Raw genomic sequence first — 21,418 nt, forward strand, 5'->3', positions numbered from 1 at the left:
AATATCAGCGAAATACACAACTTCAATCAATTGCTAATGGAAAACTTACAAACAAGTCTAGACTTAATAGAGTTGAAATAAATTGAAATATTTATTTTTTCAAAAACTAGTTCAAAAAAAAAAAACAACAACAAACCTCCAGAGTTAACCTACTGTATGGTTGCATTCTTTTAAGAAATACTTACCACATTGGGGCGCCTGGGTGGCTCAGCTGGTTGAGTGGCTGACTTGGCTCAGGTCATGATCTCGAGGTTCATGGGTTTGAGCCTCGTGTCGGGCTCTGTACTGACAGCTTGAAGCCTGGAGCCTGCTTTGGATTCTGTGTCTCCCTCTCTCTCTGTTCCTCCCCTGCTTCCACTCTGTCTCTCTCTCAAAAATAAATAAAGATTAAGAAAAAAATTAAGAAATACCGCGCTACATAGACAATTTCAGGATATATAAAAAGACAAACCCTCCTCATTTACCATATAAAGGTGACATAATCCCGACACTAAAACTACACAAACCATACACACACACACACACACACACACACACAAGTTGCTGCTGCTACTGACACAGTTGAGGACAAATAGTAATAAGCATAAATGCAAAACTCTTAAATAAAATTCGAATATGTATGAAAAGCATAATCCACCATGAAAAAGGAGGATTTACACCAGGCACACAAGGATTGTTGTAGGGCTAATACCCAGTAATTGGCAAAGAACAGTAAAATTAAAACTCTAGCCCTGTGTGTGAAAAGTGTATCATTAAGGCTTCTCTTGACCTGTTTCAAACACATACTTTGGGTCTCAGGGACCCATTTCCAAAGTTTTCTTCAGAGGAAAAGACACAAGCAGCTTAAAGACACAAGCGGCTTTCCTTGTTGGAAAGAACTGCGTTCACCAAAGTGAAGATGAAGACTTCTTGGAGAGGAGAGGTGTCCTTGAAGACAGAGAAAGGAGAGCACATTGGAAAGGGGCAGATGTCAACAGGTGAGTGGTGGCGGAGATCAGGGACCCCTTGGTGTGCTTCCCCAGGAAGACAGCCAGATTTCAGGGTTGTAGGAAGCACATGGGGAGGCTGGGCCCTCAGCAAGAGGCTCTAACCACACCCAGGACTCCTGTGTCTGAAACATGAAACAAAAGCAGCAGAGTCATGAAGAAATCATGCCAATTGAGACCCTCAAAGGTTCTAGAGTGGCTTGAGGACAAATGAGAATTGCCCTCCATTGCCCTTCACCACTGAATGAAGACTTGCAATCCTTCCCCCAGGGCTGGAGTGGGGAAGCAAAAGCCACACAAGATAGGTTCATGCCATTAAGAATCGAATTTATTAATTTACTTACAAATATTTATTACATGCCAGGGGCTAGAGATTCAGCAGGGATAAAAAGACAAATAGCCCTCTGGAATTTACATTCTAAATTGAGGAGGTAGCCATAAACAATTATACAATAAAAAAAAAAGTAAATTATATTGTAGTTAGAAGTTGCAAAAGGCTATGGAGTAAAGAATAAAGACAATGTTTTAAAGGCTATTGTAATCTAGTCAAGAAAACACGGTGGTAGCAGTAGATGTAATAAGAAATGGTCAGATTCTGGATACATTTTGAAGGTAAAGCCAACATTATTTCCTGATAGCCTGGATGTGTGTGAGACAAAAAGGGTAGTCAAGAATTACTCCAGACTTTTCCACTGGAGCAATCAGAAGGAATTACCACCGACTGATATCTGAAAAAGACTGAAGGAAAAGCAGACTGGGAGGAAGGGTTGGGGAGATCTAGACATCCTTGTTGAACATACTGACTTTATTTCCTATTAAACACTCAAATGGAGGTATTGGGTAGGCCCTGAATATAAAAGCCAAGAGATTGTCATTTATGTTAACTTTCAAAAGGGGGGAAGGAAGGAAGGAGGGAGGGAAGAAAGGAGGGAGGGAGGGAGAGAGGGAAAGGAAAGAATAAATTAGTGCCTTTTACACAATAACTTTCTGAACCACAATTCAAATCCACTACATTATCATCAACAACATATAGTGCAATGTTCTAAGGCTTATACATAATTTAGCTGAGGGATGTTGGGAGCCATCAAGGAGATTTCAGAGAGAAAGCGAGAATTAAACTGAGCCTAGAAGCCCATATATGAGCTCACAAGGCTGACAAGGAAGACAAAGCCAAGGTCAGGAATGGAAACGTGAAACTTCAGAGTGTAATGGTAGGTAACCATTTGCATGAGTGAAAGACTGCAAAAGAAGTTGGAAGAGTAAGCTGGATCAGTGTGTGAAGGCTCCTGTATAATTGCTAACAAATTCAACTTATTTTGAATATATTTGTGTAATAGCAATTGACAATAGAATAGAAAAAGGCATGACACTGGAAAAGTAGTTGTTTCCAGTAGGTGGAACAGAATATGCTGCACTCTAAAGCTGGAGTTAATTGCAGATAGACTAGGGGTTGCTGCAAAATACTATATATTTGCTGTAAATTGAGCAGTCGAGGTCTTAGTGTCATCAAAGGAAAACAATGCCATTAGGACAGAAAAGAGACATTATTCTAGACAAATCTGCTAATGGTTTAACTCCTGTCCTAGGGGAGAGCAATGGCAAGATTACCTCAGGACTGTGCTTCAATCTGCCTATAATTCTTTGTATTTACTCTATGGGTCTATGTGTAGCTTAACTAAAAAAATGTTAACGTTTATTTTCTTAGTGCACATTTAGTTCTCAACTAATTATTTTTCTTTTTCTTTTTTAATAAACAATTTTGCATTAACAACCCTTTTGGTAACTTTTAAAGGTGCTTGAACCAGAAAAAAAACAAAAAAACAGCTGATGCTTACATTCAAAATCAACTATTAAATAGCCCAGTTGAACAAGCTCCCAGTGCAGAGACAATTCACATCTCAGACATACATGACTTTTATGGATATTCCCCTCCCCCTGCTTTAAACCCACAGGTTCTATAGCTATGGGACACCTCCCAGCTTGCCAACTATTTACTTTGCCCTAAACTTGACAAGACTCAGACAACCAGACCCATTTCCCTTAGGGTATGAAGATGGGATTAGGAATAATTTGCCTTCCATGTCAGCCACATGCTTCTCAATTGCACATCTCACATGAAGCCATGATCAAGACCACAGAGGTCGGACGCAAGGTACGGGGACATGCAGGGCACCACTATGAGAAGCACGAACACACATGGTTTGGATTGGGCAGTGCTCCCTGAGACTGCTGCTCACCAGTACACGAAGAACTTTTCCATGCTCTGCATTCTACCTTTTTTTCATCCAAGCCCAGAAATCTTTCCCAAATGACCTCAATATTGCTCTCACTCTTGGACCTAGATATTTTCAGTAATCAACTAAATGTTTCAAACAATCTTCCTCTGTCCTTTGACCTAGGCTTCTTCCTCCCACTGAAAACCCTGGATGTGACAATACCTTTTTTCTTTAGTGGAAGTGATTAAGGAATATTTTTAGGCAAAACATAGCCATTAAAACATATAAAGATTAGGGGCACCTGGGAGGCTCAGTTAAGCATCTGACTTCGGCTCAGGTCATGATCTCACAGTTCCTGGGTTTGAGCCCTGCATCAGGCTCTGCGCTGACATCTCAGAGCCTGAAGCCTTCTTCAGATTCTATGTCTCCCTCTGTCCTGCCCCTCCCCCACTCACGCTCTCTTTCTCTCTCTCAAAAATAAAATTAACATTTAAAAAAAACGTATAAAGACTATATAGATGGTAAATAAACATTCAGAAAAAAACAATGAGATGAAATGTCATGTTGCCCATTTGTAGGTTTAGTTTTAAGCATCCCTCAAAGTGATTACATTTGGTGAAGTTTTATAAAAGTCCTGAATGATTAACCCCTCCAGGGGTAAAACCATCTTCAGAGAATCCAGAACAATGAGGCTGCGAGACTCTCCTTTTCTGGGTGTTAGATACCTCTGGAATTAACCCAAAACTTGCACTGAGTCATCAGATATCTGCATTTTCTTTCAAAAGAAATCAGCCAAATTATTTTTACTTTGGGACTCTGGTGTGGGGCATGAATGTGAGGGCGACAAGTCTTTTTCCTTTTGTTTTTCATCTCATCATGAAATGAACATTCAGTGCTATATATTCCCTCCCAGAAGAAAGGCTAAAAGTTAACCAAAGAGATCTAGTCATAAATTTATACCATCAACTCTAAGTTTAATTATGTAAGTTTATGGATTTTCCAGACCCAGCGGTCAACTAAAATTTCTCTTCTGATATCTTACCATCCATTTTACGTCCTGTTACAAGGACATATTCTTTTATCTTCCCAGCACCTTTCTCCTTTTTGGCAAACCCCACTCTCATTTCCTATTTCCATCTTCTTTTGGGAAACACTCCTCCCCCACCACACCACACACTCCAGGTGAAAGCTACCAACCACAAGAGCCCATCCATTGGCCAGAGAGGCTACATGTGACCTGCACTGGTTTCTCCCGAAGCTTCCACAAATTGGGACTTAAGGAAAAGCGACAAACGATCTTTCTGTGGTGTCAAGCCTTCTGATCTAAGATCCTGGTGACCTTGTGGAGGATGCCTATAGGAAAACATGTTGAAAGGAGTAGAAATGAAAGCTAGAAGAGAGACTTGAAAATATCAGAGTCCCTGTTTCCAGTGATCCTGGAGACCCAGCTATATCCTTTGTCCTTCCCTTTGGCTTAAGCTAGTTCAGGTTGCATTTCTGTCACTTGTATGAAAAGGGTCCTACTTACTATAGACCCTCTCACGATCCCTCCATGAAGAGTAGGATAGAAAGATGAAATCTTAGCCACATCCATTTTTCTTTTGATTAGCAAATCTGGCAAAAAGTTTATTAATTCTAGGAGAATCTGAACCACTAGCCGACTGACATTGAGAGTAAGAAGTGGAAGGAAAAAGTGTGTGTACACGTCTCCGGCACCATGACAAAGGCAGCATGGCATCCAGTGGCTAGTATGGTGAGCACCATAGGCAGATCCTCACATGTGAAAGCTCTTCTTTGCTTTCCCGGTTCCTGGATCCAGATGAGTTCACCAGTGTGACCTCACTTCGGGGAGCATTCAAACGAAAGGAAGTGCGGTGTAGGTGAGTCAAGGGCAGAGGCAAGACCCTCCTCTCAAGTCAAGTTTCCAGGCAAAGGAAGGCAAAGAGCGAAAAGATTCCAAACCCAGCTCACTCTTTAGGCTGGTAACCAATGACTTTGCTCCCTGTGGAAGATTAGCCTCGAGGCCCTGAGGCCAACTCCACAAACAGCTCAGCCACTCCCCCACAGTGCTCATATTTTCATGCTGCAGTAACAGCCACTCCTTTCTCTGGTTTGGGTCCAAAACCCAATCCCTCCCTTCTCCTCTAATACCAGCTTTTCTGTAGTGAGCTCATGTCCTCCCTCTTCCTCTCCTTCTGACTCACAGTGCTCAAAGCTTTAAGAAATAAAAACCTGTTGGATCAGCCAGACTAGAATCATCAACTTCAAATGGGCCAACCCTTCCGTGAAAGGGAATCTTACTTTCATTGTTAGCACCAAGGCTCTGAGTTACTTAACTTGGTCATGAAAAGCCCAGAACCTGACTCGTTCTTTTACAGCAAAAACAATACTGTTCTATGTCTTTAAAAGGAGAGGAAAATATACCTTTGGTAAAAACAAAGTCACTCTGCCATTTCAACATTTTAAAGGAGACGTCGTTCGTGTAGTTTGAAACTGGACAGTGAGGCGATCCCTCTTTACCTTGGTCCCGGTTTTTTAACATAGTTTTTTTGGCTAAGGTGCAAAATGTTTTAAGGAAGCAACATTCAGAAAAGGAAGATTGATCAGTTGAGGACTTGAGTACAGCTTGATCACATTCATCTTTATACATGAAGCACCAAGCACCGTGCCTGAATATTTTAATTTTTTAATAAATATTTATAGAATTTGGCGTGAAGCGATCTGCCATTGGAGAAATAAGAATCAGAATAAAGATTAGTCACCAAGTATTTGGGGAGCAAGGGAGTCCTTATTACCAACATCAGAAAACAATTTGCTAAATCTGAAATTTCTCAGAATTTTTAATGAAAATCTGGATTTTTAATCTCGTTTGTAGGAAAAAAAAAGTTCTCTTCGGTATCAGGACAAATAGAAAATATTTGTGGGGGAGGGGAGGAGCTGTCCCCTTCATCTCCAAGAAGTATCCTTAAAATCAGATTGTCATTTTATTACCTGCCTTTCCCAGACCATGGCCAATAGAATTAAGCAATTCTTGACAAAGACCAAGATTAAGCTCATTTTGCTTCCAACCTAATGATATCTTTTGAAGCCTCGGTACATACCTCTTGTGATAAATGTTCTTAGTTTTGTGCAGGGGAGCAGAGAAAAATAATTTGTTGGTTGAAAACTAAATCCTGGTTCTGAATTTGAACCTGCACTAATCATCAGGCAGTCTATAAAACAAGGTATAATCAAATAAATTAAGCATGGCAATCGTTTTCAGCATCATTGTCCTAACTGGCCAGTGAGCTTTGTGGATGGTTTCAAGTGGTTTGGCTGGTTTTTTTCTGGAGAGTAGTTATCCATGAAGAGATAATTAGCTTTCAAAGACATGTAATGAATACTCACTTGAATTTCTTTTCCCCCACCCCTTTCTCCCTTTAGGGAAAAAAACATACTCAACCTTTCAGACAATTACTCTCTATGAACTATGGCCATATTCCACCAAAAGAATAATGACCAGGAAACATAATCATATGGCTAGTTCTGTTGGTATTTTGCTGGGTTCTTGGCAAAATCATTCCCACTAAGCAGAATAGACCTTGTTATTGAACAAAGGAAGATTCATGGTTCACAGCATATATGCCTTAAGCACCTAAATAAAGATGTAGCAACATACTGTATCAGTCAGTTTACTATGTGTTGGGCTTTCTTATATTATGAAATGAAAGGCTCTTTAATCATTTTTAGCTCTCACTTTAAAATTCACTGGCATGGTCCTTTCTGAAATGGTTCACTTATAACAATACTGCAAATACTACAAAAAAGAGAGAGACAGGGAGAGAGAGAAATCAAGATTGAGAATCAGAGGTGTTAATATCCCTGAGATTGCATAGCTAGCTACTCAATGACAGGGAGAGGATCTAAAATCGAGTCTCTCTGATCTGAAAACCCGCGTGTTATTTTGCTGTTTTGTCTCTCATCAGATAATGTGGGTGAAATACACGTATAAGAGCTCTAAATGTTTTTTAGCTCCTCGGATATATACTTTTTGTAAAACTAGTGAGTGTTTCTACATCCGGTGCTACTGTTTTGGTTAAGAATGCAGCGCAACTCTTTAGGAGAACCCGATTAGGTGAGTTTCCAATTTATCTTGGGTCATTCAGCTCTTAATTCTCCAAATCAGTCTAAAGTGGCAAAGGTCTGACAATACCTTGCTATTCATTTCTGGAATGTGTTTTTGTATTTTGAGAACGAGGGCTTCTCATGTTCCAGTAATCCACACCAACCCAAATGTTTTCAATGAAGCCAGGCTGTGAAGGAACGCAAAAGGAAGTGAAAAAACTCCCTGTGATCGCTCGCAACTCATGCCTGCTCACTCCATTTCACAAACAGCTGGCCTGAACATAAAGCACCATCCCAAATTTAGTATAAAATTTATTTTAAGGAGTCTTTCATGTCTTATCATAATCGAGCTGTATAACAATATGGGCTTTTAATTTCCTTCTCTAAAGTATTACCCTATCCAACAATTAAATCAATATGATTCTTCAGAATCTCCTGATCTCCTTTTTTAAATGATGAAGCTAGCAGCCTGCATCCACTCATCAAAAGTGGTAAAAACGGGATGGGAATTGAATACAACCTCCATGTACATACAGTATCACAACATGGGTTGTGTCTTCTAAGTCAGCGGAAAGGGGGACCATAAAATTTCCCAACAAAAGCTTTCTATATGTGATTGTCTTTCGAAGAGAAAGAGAACGCTTCAATCCCAAGAAAGTATTAACTTAAAATATTTGCATGTAGCATTCTAAGAGTTCATAAAAGCTAACACGAGAATAGTACACATCAATGAAGAACAAACCATTAATAAAGCAGTAACGTGGAAGAATCTCACAGACATTGTGCTAAGTGAAAGAAGCCAAAGTATGATTCTATTTGTATTAACCCATGTATAGAACTCAAAACAGTGGTTTTCATGGTATGGGGGCTGGAGGAGTATTGACCAGGAAAGGACAGAGGGAAGCTTCTGGGTACCAGAAGTGTCCTGTATTCATCATGGTGGTGGTTATGTGGAAATATATATATATATATGTATATATATATATATATACACATATACACATATATACACATATATACACATACACACACACACACACATATATATATATATATATATATATATATATATAGTGAGAGAGAGAGAGAGAGGGAGTGTTTCCACATCCATTGCTACTGTTTTGGCTAAGAATGCAGTGCAACTCTTTAGGAGAACCCAAGCAAATGAGTTTCCAATTTATCTTGGGTCGTTCAGCTCTTAATTCTCCATATCATTCATATATATATATATATATATATATATATATGAATTCCTACATGTTCAAAAAGATATATGTATATATGAAAAGTCATTGGACTGTGTGCTTAAGATCAGTGTTCTCTAAGTTCTTCCTCAATGTATTTATATTTATACTTCAATAACAACCTTGTTGTTTAAAAAAAAAAAAAAAATGTTTAGCCCAGCTATATATCTGAAAGAAAGGTTAAATTCACACCTTGGACATTACCAACGATTCTGTTTTCTGTGGTACACAGGCTTTTTTAAATAGCACTTACCAGGGGCGCCTGGGTGGCTCAGTCGGTTGAGTGGCCGACTTCGGCTCAGGTCACGATCTCGTGGTCTGTGAGTTCGAGCCCCGCGTCAGGCTCTGTGCTGACAGCTCGGAGCCTGGAGCCTGTTTCGGATTCTGTGTCTCCCTCTCTCTGACCCTCCCCCATTCATGCTCTGTCTCTCTCTGTCTCAAAAATAAATAAACATTAAAAAAAATTGAAATGGCACTTACCACAATTCCTTATGAAATCCAAAGATCTTTGAAAGCCTAAGTTTTCCTACTGAACTGAATTGATATGAAGCTATTCAATAGCTTTATTTACTCCATATTCTACCCAGTGCAAATATTTATATGTCTCACTGTGGAAATGAATGATTGTGCAATGCTGCCTACACCCCTATGGTGACGCTAAACAACATATAGTATGTGCAAGAGTGCTCTAAATTTCTAAATGTTTATGAACCCAGTGGTTTCAGGTAGGATATTGTTAAGATTTGTTTATTCGAAGGTGCATTTGGAAAGGTTTAACCCGCATATCACACCTATGATTTCCCAGATATTATTGCTGTAAGATGAAGCTAAATTTATTTAAGTAACCTTTGGGCTAAAACAAACAAACAAACAAATAAAAGGTAGCTCACAGTGGGAATTATAGAAGTGGCAGAGGAGTGACTGAAGTTTAGGAAACATCTTTCCAGCATGTTCTAAAAGATTTCAACATGTCCATACAGAAGACCAAATTGTCTACCTAAGACAAAGGACAGGGGCATTGGCTTTCTTTGAACCTTCCCAGCACCAAGCAGGAACTTGTACGTAGTGGCACTCAACAGAAGCTTGCTGGGTTGAACTGAATTTCCAACATCCCTCATGCTTTGGCTTCTGTTACCATCCCTGCAAAGGGAAAGAGAACATTTTTTTTTTTTTAATAATGTTTAAGACCTCTGGGAACTAGAACTTTGGTTCTTTTTAGTTGATTACAAGAAAATATAGAACCACATCTTGGTTTTTACCTTTTATTTATTTATTTTTGGTGGGGGGAGGGGCAGAGAGAGGGAGAGAGAGAATTCCAAACAGGCATGGCACTGTCAGAGCAGAGCTCCACGTGGAGCTCGAACCCACAAACTGTGAGATCATGACCCAAGCTGAAATCAAGAGTCCGATGCTTAACCGACTGAGCCACGCAGGGGTCACTACCTTTTCACTTTAGGCCATGTCTCTATCTGAAGCCCTCAATGACTCAAAGAAATCACTAAACCCCTACTGTTTATTCTGTCCATCCAAGAACAGAAATCTCACAAATTAACCACATGACATTCACCAATGGTCTAGGAAAAGATCCGCTTTTTTTTATGCTGACTCTACTTTGCACCATAACTTCTGAACTGCTGCTTTCATATTTCTTCCCTTTATTCCTTTATATTTTCCCCAAGGAAAAGAATTCATTGTCTGTGTTCTGCCCAAATATATTCCGGAAGCACAGTAAGTGTTTGCCTCATGCTTCTGTATCAGTTTCAGGACCGTCGTAAATCAACAGTCTGTGGAGTGAGGTACTCAGACCGAAATCATGCCTTTGAAAAATGCATAGCATCACTCTTCTCAAGTGGCTGCAGCCTTTTATTAATGGCTCAGGAGCCTTTCACACCTCCTTTTAAATCCAGTGCATTTGAAGTAATAAAACAGGGGGCAGTTTATAGGCAGGAAATATTAAAATATTTAATTGCTTCTTTTTTCTGGGCACAAGGCAGACAGCCTTAAGCTTTGAGCAACACATGCAAAAAGGACACCTGCCCATGCTTGAATGGACATGAAACAGGGGATTGCTAAATTGAATACATCTGTGACCAAACTGCCTTCAAACCCACATCAAGCCCATTTTTTTTTATTAGTTCTAACCATTTCCCCCCAACTACTTTTCATTTTCTTTTTCCTTCTCCTTGTCTAATTACAACAAAAAATAGATGGGCGTCCATTGATATTGTGCCCAAGACGATTCCCTAATCTATTGCAACCACAAACAGTGTACAAATTGTACCTGAAAATGTTTCCTATTGTCCAGCCCTATAGTTTATAATCTAGAACTATGTGGGTCACAAATCCTTCTCAGATCTAAATGTTAGAGCACAAATGGAGTCGCTAAACCTTTTGACAAGTGTGTCTATGTGGTGGAGTAAGGCAGCACGAGGTCAAGTTCTAGCTCTACCATTTGCTAGTTGAGGGACTTTGTATGGGTTACTTCACTTCTCTGAGCTTCAGTTCCCTCCTCTGTAAAATGGAGATCGTCAATGGTGCCTCTTACATGAGCAGGTTGTAGGCCTTAAATGAGATGTCAAGTGTTGAGTAGCACGTTTGGCACTCTGTGAGACCCTACTGTTAACTCTTCCTTTATTACAATTCAGTCTAAAAAGAATTGTTCCAAGGCAAAAGAAAATGTCGTTAAAACTCTTCCATGAAGAACTAATAGCTGTAAAAGAGTATCCTGCTGAAATATATACGGTTTTCTGTGGCTCCAGAGCAAATTCCCACAACTTTAACTACTTGAAGCAACGTCCATTTATTAGATCACAATTATATATTCAGAAGTCCAGCGAGGCACGGTTGGGTTCTCTTCTCCAAGTATCACAAGGCTGAAATCAAGGTGTGGGCTGGGTTGAGTTCCTGTCTAAACGCTCTAAGACAGAATAATCTGCCTTAGTGTCCACATGGTTGTGGGCTGAATTCATTTCCTCGTAGTTGTAGTACTGAGACCACGTTCCCTTGTTGGCTGTCAGCAAGGTACCTCTCTTATCTCTTAGAGATCACTCTCAGTTTCTTCTGTTGAAAATCCCTGCTTCTTCAAAGTCAGCAACAGAGAATTCCCTTCACGTCAAATCCCTGTAAGGCTTCGATTCTCTCTGAAGTCTGCAACCAGCCGCAGAAAACTCAGCTTTTAAAGAGGCTGTGGGATCTGACTCGTCCAACCCGGATAATCTCCTTATTTTAAGGTAAACTGATAAATGCCTTAATGTCATCGGCAAAAATCTCTTTTGCCATGTAACCCAACATTATCACAAAGTAACACTAGAGAACAGAAATCATGGGGGCCATCTTAGAATTCTATCATAAAATTTAATATTAGGAGTTGGGATGCAAAACCATATTTTAAGGCAGAGCCAGGAAGGAATGTAACAGCCTCCTAACCACCCTTTCTGGTCTCTATGGGAGAACATGGGTGGAAGAGTGGTTTGTGGGGGAAGATAATTATTGCCAAATGGCTTCTGGGATAGCCACTAATTTACAGAGACTATTTCAATTCTTCCTAGCCCACCTGTATGATTCAGCTACATTAAGCAAGAAAAGAAGCCCAGCTTGCTGAGTATAAGGTTAAGAAGGAAAAATACAGAAATGGCACCAGTCGCTTGTTCCCCCAGTTACCCATCTCTGATCCAAAGGGGGAAGATTCTCATCATCTGGGATTTCTTACTCAATATAGGCAAATATAATGGAGAATGATGATAATGACCATTTTCTCTGGCTGTTTTCTCTGTGAGTTGAGCTCTTCTTCCCAGATATCTGTATGGCTCGCCCCTGCCCTCCATTCAGGTCTCTACTTAAATAAACACTATCTAATTAGAGGAGATTGCTGATCACCCTGAATAAAAAGCAAAATCTCCTATGAACACTCCAGCACTCCCTACTCTGCTTTTTCTCCATTGTATTTTTTGACAGAGTGTGTGTGTGTGTGTCATTGTCTTTTTAAGTGGAATAGAAGTACCAGAAAGGCAAGGACTTTGTTTATTCACTGCTGAATCTCTCTCTCTCTCTCTCTCTCTCTCTCTCTCTCTCTCTTTCTCTCTCTCCCTCTCTGTCTCAAACAGTGTTTGGCACACGTAGGCAACCAGTAAATATTTGTTAAGTAGATGAATAAATGCAGGGATGAAGGTCAGTTGCTCAGAAGATTGATCTTGGCTAGATGAAATTATGCAGGAATCATCAGGATAAAAATAGTATTCAAATCATAAGAGTAGATCAATTTTCTCAGGAAGAGAATACAGAGTTAGAAAAGGTCCCTGTGGAATTCCACCATTTACCAACCTCTAAATGATGATCTGTGGGAGAAGAGCCTGCAGCAGAGCGAGAAGGGGCAGTCAGAAGCAGCAGCAGCAGAATGGGAGAGTCAGAGAAGCCAAGGGAGGAGGAGGATTGTGAAAGAGGGGTCAACAGACACAAATGCAACCAAGAAGACAAATAAGACAAGTTCTAGAAAGTCTCCATCAGATTTAGCAACCAAAATGCCATTTGTTACCCTTACTGAGAGCAATCTGGGGGAGAGGGGAGGATGAGAGCTGAATTTCCAAGGACTTGAGATGAAAGACAAGAGAGAAGAGAAAAAAAAAGAAAAAGCAGTCAAGGGAAGTACCTAGAGGGATTCTGGGCTCAGGAGAATTGTTTTTCTTAAAATGGTGGAGGCTTGAACAAATTTAAAGGTTGGTGGGAAAGACACAGTAGAGAGGAAGAGGTTTGAGATAAGAGAGAGCAAAAAAATAATCAATACCAGGAGATCTCTGAACTACAGGAAGGGAGGCTTCCTTTTTCAGGAAGCGTCTTCTGACCTCTCCCTACCCCTCTTCCTCTCCATCCTCCTCACTACAGCCTGGGTAAAGTGTGCATAGGTCTATGATCAAACTTATCCAGTGGAATTGCACCTCTGTTTCTGTCACTGTCATGCCACTAGGCCCTAGCTCCATTAGGAAAGGGACAACTTCTGATTTACCCTTTTATCCCCAGGACCTAGCACAGAATCTGGTACATAATAAATAATAGATCTCTGATGAGAGAATGAGTGAATGAATCAACGAATCAATCAATCAATCAATGAATTAACAAAGAAGTGGATTTATGGACTGATGGGCTCAACACGTATATATTGAATGCCTACTGTATGCCAGGCTCCACTCTGGGCTCTGGTAACTCAGCAGTGAACAAAACAAAGCCCATGAACAAGTGAATTGAGGAAAGACACAAGAATGTGGATGAAAAAAATAAAAGCAAACTTCAAGCAAATGAAACATGAACCAGCACTTCATAAATTCAGGAATGTTGACATTTTAGAAGGGACACCATGCATCTTCACAGCCAATTCGTTTCACATGTGAGGGCATAATTTACTTACCATTTATAAGGATTCATTACAGTCTTGCTTCCTCATTTCCTGTTTTTCATGATACTTGTAATCTCTGAATCACTTGCTTGAATTGGTCTTTCTCCATAAACTTTCAAAAGTGCATTTCACTGCCTTTCCAGTTCTTTACCAAAAGAAAGACATAGATTCAAGTTTTCATGGGACAGTGGGATTAAAGTCTTAACTGTGGCTTATTCCAAGTACCTTCCCAGTCAAAAACCCAGTCTTCATTGTGTTCTCCTACAGGAATTAAATGGAAAAGATGGGAATGGAGGTACAAAATCAGCCATATAGGCATTCCTTTGTAGGACAACAACCAGTAAAGGCAGGGCTTAAGGAGATATTGCTCAAACATTCCCAAATAAGAGTGCCTATGTTTGAATTATTAGTACACATCCAAGAATGCCCCAAGCCCCATGGACAGGAGGGACTGAGGCATCAACTCAGGACAACACTACCGTAATGCCAAGAAGGCATTCTAGATCACTCATACAAGTGACACAAAAGTTATCCAAACAAAATATAAGACAACATGGCAGTCACTGTGGAGTATTTAAGAATCCACGTCCTTAAGTTTCCTAGATATCAGGTGCCTAACACTTGTTGTCTCTTTACTAACTTCCCTTTCTGTGGGTCATATTTGTAAAATTAAGAATTGAATCCTTTGTTGGCTCCTTTTACTCTGAAACCCAGTTTCTAATCTTGGTTTGGCCCTTTACTTTTGTCCAATTATCTCTTCCCCCAGTGATATTATCCAATTGAATAATCACTTCTATATGGATTGCTCCCGGTTCTTTGGTCATGAGATCAAACATTCATTGTTATCTTCCAGCCAGATATTTGGATGTTTCTCCAATAACACAAAGCAAACATGCTCAAAACCAAACTCATCCTTTTCCTCTACAAAACCAGTTCTTCCACACAGCTTCTATTAATGGTGCCACTGTTCCACTACGTAAAATTCTTAATCATCATTGACTCCTTCTTCCCACTATGTAAAATTCTCAATCATCATTGACTCCTTCCTCCTTTTATCTCTTCCTTCCATCCATTCTTAAATTCCGTTGAGAGGTTCTCTAAGACCCACTTTCAATGTACCATTCCCATCCATCCTCCTAAACATTCAACTCCTTTTATTCTGCCTCCACTATAGTACAAGTTCTTGTTTCTTCTCAACTGGATTTTTGCAAACACTGTTACTAGGGGGAATAATTTTCACAGCCAGATAGATTTGTATTTAAATCTTGGTTTCACCTCTTTCTGATTTTGTGATCTTGCACATTTTCCCAAACCCTCTAATCCTCAATTTGCGCCATTAAATGGTGGTTCATTTCAGGAGTATTTAAAATAATATAAGCTAAAGTGCCTAGCAAATAATTCATCAAAGGATCAATGACTCGTCCCCTAAGAAAGTGCTCTGATCGTGTCCTTTCTATACTTATAAACCTCAAATGACCTATCATTTTCTACAAAAACAAGACCCAGTTATTTATTTGCCCTTTACAATATCACCCAAGCTACTTTCCCAGCTTTCATCTTCCAAACTGGCCTTCTCAATCTTCCCCAGATACACCCATGTTTTTACTATGTTCATCTTTCCATCTGATATGATTTTCCAATGAATCTCCACCAGCCAAAATTCTACCTGTCCTTTATTTTTATTTAAAAAAAAAATTTAATGTTTACTTATTTTTGAGAGACAGAGTGCAAGTGGGGGAGGGGCAGAGAGAGAGGGAGATACAGAATCTGAAGCAGGCTCCAGGCTCTGAGCTGTCAGTGCAGAGCCCTATGCAGGGCTCAAACCCATGAACTGTGAGATCATGACCTAAGCCAAAGTCAGACACCTAACTGACTGAGCCACCCAGGGACCCCTCTACCTGTCCTTTAAAACAAAACTCAAATGCCACCCTCCCCATGAGGCTTAATTTTGATATCAAAATATGTGCTCTGCTTTTGAATCCCCACTTCATTTCCTTAATATCTATATTATGGAATTTATCCTATTCTGCAGCTTTGTTTTATTCTAGGTAGAGTACTGCAAACTGTCTAACTTCTTATTCATTTATAAATGAATAAATGAATGATCTCCTGGATTCATGAGCTCAAGCCCCACATCAGGATATCTGCTGTCAATGAAGAGCCCACTTCGGATCTTCCGTACCCCTCTCTCTCTCTCTCTGGCCCTCCCCTGCTTGTGCTCTGTCTCTCTCAAAATAAATAAACTTAAAAAAACAAAAAGAAAGAGAAAGACTATGTCCCTCGAAGAGTAACATTTGTCGGTTAGAATACAAATTCAACAAGAACAATCACTTTTTTCTATTTTAATCAATGATATAACCTGAGTACTAGAACTGTGCTTAAAATAAACTGACTACCCAAAAACTATCTATCAAATGACTATAATCCAAGATTATTCTTTGAGCCAAGAGAAATTCCCATATAATCCAATCTTTTAAAGCGATGCCAATTAGAAACGCCTAAGCTCTGCAGAGTCTCCTCATCCCCTATCAGGGACATCATATCACGTATGATTGACAGGACATGGCACCAGGTGCCCATCCAGAGAGAGCACACAAAGAAGAAAGCCTGACCCACATGAGCTCAGGTGCCCTTGACCAAACAGGCTTCTTTATAGCTGCCTGATATGCCCAGTTGCCCAATATGCACCTTTCTATCTGGCTTAGACACCAGGTCTGCAACTTGGCAGGAGCATAAATTAAAACCCGAGAAAACAATCACAGGAACGCCGGCCTCTGAAGTCAAGGCCAGGCAGCAGTTCGATTCAGGCCCTGATGTCGCCACCCTCTGCTTCAGTCAGAATCCTGAGAGGAGTCACTTGCCAGCCCAGAGTCAGAAGAACACTGCTCGGTTGCTGGCCGGGACCCCTAGGTACACCACAGACTCCATTTTGCTAACTCTGACAAAGGCTGACAAAGCCTTAAGCTGTGCCTATAGATCTACCCGGTTCTGCTCCCTGTGGGGTTAAGCTGAGAGGAAAGAGGGAGTGGGGGGAGCAAAACCTTCAAAATCAGGCAGCTCCAGTTCTGAGTGCTGTGTGGACATAGCATGAGCCTCCCGGCCTGCAGACTCCTTATCTCTAAAATAATACCTACCTTACAGCATTGTTGTCAGAAAGAACGGTAATATATGTAAAGCACCAGACTCCTAGAGATTGCTGTTGGTGTTATTACTATTATTAGATGCGAGAATTAAAGAAAGTAACCACAGAGGTGAAGCCAGCATTCCTAACGCAATCCTAAGAATTCAGCTTCACTAATTGTCTAGAATAAGTCTCGTTTGTCCCTCTCATAATGACAGATTTCCAAGAAAGTAATCAAGTGTCAATACCAAGCATTCTAAAACCCACTGACAATGAAAACTTCCAAATGAATTTCAGGAACTTACTCCTGGCAGAAAGTTCATGAGCTTGCCCTCATTTTCCCTCACCCTTTGAACCTCAAGACTCTTAATGAACGGTCCCTTTGAGGTCCCTATGCCTAAGTCACAGCCACTTACAAGGATTGCCCCTCTTCTCAGTAGTTTGCCCACATCACCCCCTCCCACCACCAACACACACACACACACACACACACACACACTCCCTCAGTCATGCTGACTGTTCCCCAGCACTTACTCAAACACATCCTGCCCTCATTCCTGCGGCTACCAGGGCCCCAGAGAGGGGAAAGGCAGAAGAAGGGACTTTTTTCCCCCACAGCAGCCACCATCTGACAAAATGCCAACCAACTTGGCAATCACAGCAACTGCACACTAACTCACCTGTCACCCGTTGTTCTCACTCTTTAGGTAAGTAAAGTCCCTGGTCTAACTGCATCTGAAATACATACTTTCTAAAGTTTACCTCTTGTATCTTGTATCTTATGCAGACCCTGAGTACGTAAATGACCTAGATTACTAAATGCTACATTCCCCTGCCTAGCCCCTACCTCCCGGAGTAACATTTTGGATGATGTAGTCACAGTTGAATTGTCTGATTTTCTTGAGTTTCTTGTCTGATTCTATGATACCAAGATTAACACGAATTCAGGAATATTCTTCCCAATGGCTCTGGAAGGTAACATCTTAGCTTTTCAACTCGTAGTTGATGTCTAGTGGAGTTGGCCTCTGGAAACTAAAACTGAAATGGAGAAACTGATTGGCATTTGACTTACCCACCATGTCCTATAGCATCTGCCTTATTTTGCTCATTCCCAACTTTCACGGAAATTCCTCAAAATTGCCGAGTTTCAATCAGTCACTTTGTCTCCTCCTCGCTACAACTCCCCCCCACTCCCCGCCACCAGGGCCCACATCATTTCTGATAGGTTTATTGCAAGCACCTCCTAACTCCTGAGTCTGTCTCCAGGCCAACCCCGCTTCAACCCATGCCTCTCTCATACAATCTTCTTAGCAGAGCGATTGCTCCGTACACCGGCTCTTCCTAAATTATTACATTACTTACAAGCTCTTAATGGCTCCTATTGCCACACATAATTCAAACTCCTATGACCAATAAATGGAGCCCTCTGTGATCTCATCCTCAGCACCCTCATCTCTTGCCATAGGCTCCCTGTGTCCTGTGCTGATTATCGAACACACCCCTCTGTTTCCTGTCTTCTTACCTGCAGTTCTCTGTCCAGAAAAGGAACATACTTCCTCACCTACCATCCAGCCCGGAAAGCTCTGAGCCCTCTTTCAAGAATCTTCTCAGGGTGCCTGATGGCTCAGTCAGTTGAGCTTCCGACTTCGGCTCAGGTCATGATCTCGAGGGTCATGAGTTCAAGCCCCACGTTGGGCTCTGTGCTGACAGCTCGGAGCCTGGAGCCTGCGTCAGATTCTGTGTCTCCCTCTCTCTCTGCCCCTAACCCACTCACGTTCTGTTTCTGTCTCTCTCAAAAATAAATAAGCATTAAAAAAAAATTTTTTTTTAAGAAGAATCTTCTCAAGCCTGACCTCATCAGCTAGAGATGCCATCTTCCTTCCTTCTGCCTCTACTCTTCCTCATTCTCTTATTTGTGCTATTGTATCTGTCCCACTGAATGGGTTTTGTTTGTTTCTGCCTTCAACTACTGGCCTATGAACTCTTTAATAAGAACCATGTCTCATTTATTTTTTGCTCCTTAGTACCACACAAAATGTCCAGCACATAGTAGGTGCTCTATAAACATTTATTATGTTGACCTTGTCTGATTCTTTTAGGGAACAAGAATCTGTCCAAAAGTGACATCAGCTTGAAAAGACCAATATTGAAAGATTTATCCCTACATTAACTGGTTGGAGTATCATTTCATATTCCAGGAACATCTGAAATATCTTTTTTTTTAATATTTTTTTCTTAGAAAGTCATCTCATTTTGCCAGTTTGAACAAGCCTGGAAATTTTGGTGTTTGTTTTGAAACTGGAAAGTGCTTCAAGAGGCACTTTGTGCACTTGGACAAGGTTGAGAAGAGACCCGCAGAGATGATTAAAGGCTGAAAAACAGACTAAGAGAACTGGAAGGGAAAGCTAAAGGCAATTTAGTAATCGACGTCACGCATGTGAAAGGCTGTTATTACCAAGGAGGGTAACAAGCCTGTGATGTCCGTACCCTCAAAGGGGAAAGCAACAGGAAGTGAGGTGAGCTGCAGCACAGAAGAATTGGCTTAGATAGGGAGGAACTTTCTGGAAGAAAACATGCCAAACACTGAAGGATCCAACAGAAATGACACCTCAGGCTTTTCTTCCCCAGACATACAGAAACATAAGAAATATTTCCAACTGTCTGGAATGCTCCATGTGCAAAACTACCTACATGCAGGCAAGGATGGAATTACAGTTGACCCTAGACCAACTCAGCAGTTGGGGCACTGACCCCACCCCCCCCCCCAGGCAGTCACAAATCCACACAAAACTTTTGACTCCCACAGAAACTTAACTACTAACAGCCTACTATTGGCTGGAAGCTTAACATATACCGTTGGTTAGCACATACTTTGTAGGTTATATGTACTATATACTGTATTCTTACAATTAAATAAGCTAGAGAAGAGAAAATGTCATTAAGGAAATCATAAGGAAGTGAACACCCACTTACAGTACTCTAATGTATTTATCAAAATAAATCCATGTATAAGTGGGCCTGTGTACTTCAAACCTGTGTTGTTCAAGGGTCAACCGAATATAATTTTAAGGGACAGTATCCAGATGGCACATAGATTTTTGGCACTCAGAGCACACTTGGTCTGACAGAGTCTTTCCAACTCTAAAAGTTTGGAGAAAGTATCTCCGAGGAACTGAACTCAACTGTTACATTTCACTAAGCATTTACTCAGCCCTTTCTCCAGGCCGGCCCCTGTTTTAGGTACCATCGTAATGACTAAGTCATAGCTTATTCCAATAGAGGAGAGAGCTGATTGTCTCCTATCCCTGGCAGGCCTCAGCTCTCAGCATCGATCTGTTTCACACCGCACACACACATACGCTACACAGCAACCACCAAAGCGCTTGCATTTCCTCTGACTGTACTTGCCTCAGCGGCTCTAACCTCTGAGTCTTTACATGTGCTATTTCGTCTTCCCACTTCCTCACTTAGGAAACCCCTTCCTGTCCTTAAAGACATAGTTCATGTGTTAATGTTTTGTCAAAGCTACTACTACTCCCTCTCTAGATTATGACACTGCTTCATGATTTCTGGCCGCAAACATTAAAACCTGATTTGAAGAGGGGCTCCTGGGTGGTGCAGTTGGTTAAGCGTCTGACTCTTGATCTCGGCTCAGGTCATGATCTTACGGTTTGTGAGCTCCAGCCCTTCATTGGGCTCTGCTAACGGCACAGAGCCTACTTGGGATTCTGTCTCTCTTTCTCTCTGCCCTTTCTCTGCTCGTGCTGTCTCCCTCTCTCTCAAAATAAATAAATAAGCTTAAAAAATAAAAAGATAAAAAAAAAAGAAACTGACTTGAAGAAAGTCTAATAAAAAAAGAACTTCCTGGAGGTACATCAGGGGCTCAACAGTAGTTGGAGCGGCAGGCTTGGAAATGCCCCGAATCCAAGGGAGTTAAAGGCAAGAAGCAGAGGGCACACTTGCCTCATAGCCAATAATCAGAGACAGTATTCCCTCCACCTTAGTGTCAAAGTCTCAGAAGAGGGCCTGAATGGCCAACCTTAGGTTCCATTACTGGCCTGACCAGCCTGTGGCTACATTGGAAATTATTCTCCCACTAATACACAATGGAAAGCAAATTCCCCCAAAAGAAATTGGAATAGAGTGGAAGAGGAAATGCATGCTGGACCCCTCTCTCACTCATCATACTACAGCTCAGTCCTTAGTTTTCCTGCTTGTGTTCTTAGTAAGACTGTGTATTTTCATCCCCATATTATACACTGTTGGGTACAGAGTCAGTGACAAATAACCTCTTAGAGACTGGACTCCTGATCCATATTTGTTGGTGATATGTGAAGGTCAGGACACTATTCATCTCTTTG

General features: G+C 40.9%; 1 long non-coding RNA gene across 1 annotated transcript in view; it reads right to left on the reverse strand.

Moving 5' to 3' along the window:
• Positions 1 to 8,959: 8,959 nt before the first annotated feature.
• The window catches only part of LOC123386674, a 28,933-nt gene continuing 16,474 nt past the window's right edge, over positions 8,960 to 21,418 (reverse strand). The window contains exons 4-5 of the long non-coding RNA XR_006600936.1: positions 13,949 to 14,081; positions 8,960 to 9,690 (exon numbers count right to left, since the gene is read on the reverse strand). This is a non-coding gene — a long non-coding RNA (uncharacterized LOC123386674). The remainder of the gene's footprint in view (positions 9,691 to 13,948; positions 14,082 to 21,418) is intronic.

The sequence above is a fragment of the Felis catus genome, chromosome B4 (assembly GCF_018350175.1).
Source record: "Felis catus isolate Fca126 chromosome B4, F.catus_Fca126_mat1.0, whole genome shotgun sequence".
Lineage (NCBI taxonomy): Eukaryota > Metazoa > Chordata > Mammalia > Carnivora > Felidae > Felis > Felis catus.